The following is a 1422-nucleotide window of genomic DNA, read 5'->3' on the forward strand; positions in this document are numbered from 1 at the left end:
ATATTTTTTTAAATATAAACATATAGTGAATATTATCTATAAGTGTATATTAAAAGGCCAAATCACTAAAACCGCAGAAAAATACAACTAAATGTTTGTACAGGTCTGAGCTGGGTTTAACAGTCGGTCCGCTGGACTTCCAGATGTTGGGAACCGAGCAGGTAGACCAGCTTGGATCTAAACCAGCTGAAACCAGCCTCAGCTCCTTTATTCCGCACGACCTGCTTTCTCCGGCAGGATTAACCAGTCATCCGTGAAACCTTGTGACGCTAGAAATTCCCACAACAAAGAGCCTGAGCCGATCCTCGAGTCACCAGACCTCGGCCTTTATGAAAGACTAGATCTACCTTTTAAAGAGTCGATAGAGAAAGACAGCCCACGTTACACTTCCAGTCGGAGGCCTTTTATTTAGTATCAGTGATGCACCGACGACGGCTGATTCAGATTCATTATTATTTTAAGCAAATTTATTTATTGGTTATTTGCTATGTCTATATATCAGAAGCAACCGCTGCATTTTAAAAACAAAAAGATGCTACACGCAAGCAGTTATTGTTTGAATAATTTTAGGATTTAACGCAAAAACAGAACGGTCTTATTAGTCAAAAATGATGCTTTATTTAGTATCTTTATTAACAAAATCGGTTTGAAGTCACTGGGGAATATTTGCAGCAGTAGTCAAAAATATATTTTATGGGTCAAAATTGTTGATTTTTTTTCTTTTTAGCCAAAAATGTTCCATGAAGATATTTGCTACATTTCCTACCGTAAATATATTAAAACCTAATTTTTGATTAGTCATATGCATTGCTAAGAACTTCATTTGAACAGCTTCAGAGATTTTAAATAGTCGTATCTCGGCCAAATAACAAACCATCGATAAATATCGGTTTTGAAAAAAATGACTGGTTTTTGCTGTGTGAACTGCGTTTAGCTAACTGAGACTTACCCCTGGACCGCCAGACCGCCGCCCATGGACGGAGACGAGGGGGGCGTGGCCGTCTCCTTCAGCCCGCCCGGTGAGCCGTGAGAGGGCGGGGACGTGGAGGGGACGGCTAAACTCACAGCCACGCCCTCTTCAGGGTCGCCTGGGAAACAGAGAGGGGCACGCGGTGAGCGTCTCTATCACGCTCACGGTGTTACCAGCACTCAGAGCATCGGTCTCTATGGTAACACGTACCTGCTGCTGATTGGCCAGGTTCAATCAAACCCACTTTCACCACCTGCGAAACGTCGACAGATCACCAGAAACAAAGAGAAACACACAGACATAATATTACCCCTCGAAAAATATCATTTCATTTGACTGATACAATACATGATAAGCAATATATGGTGCTTTGAGCGGTTGCAATAAATATATAAAGAAAGATAAAAAGGGAAGAAAAATCTAATAAGATAAATATTAAATACACATATACA

This window comes from Puntigrus tetrazona, chromosome 7, assembly GCF_018831695.1.
Source record: "Puntigrus tetrazona isolate hp1 chromosome 7, ASM1883169v1, whole genome shotgun sequence".
NCBI classification, from domain to species: Eukaryota; Metazoa; Chordata; class Actinopteri; order Cypriniformes; family Cyprinidae; genus Puntigrus; species Puntigrus tetrazona.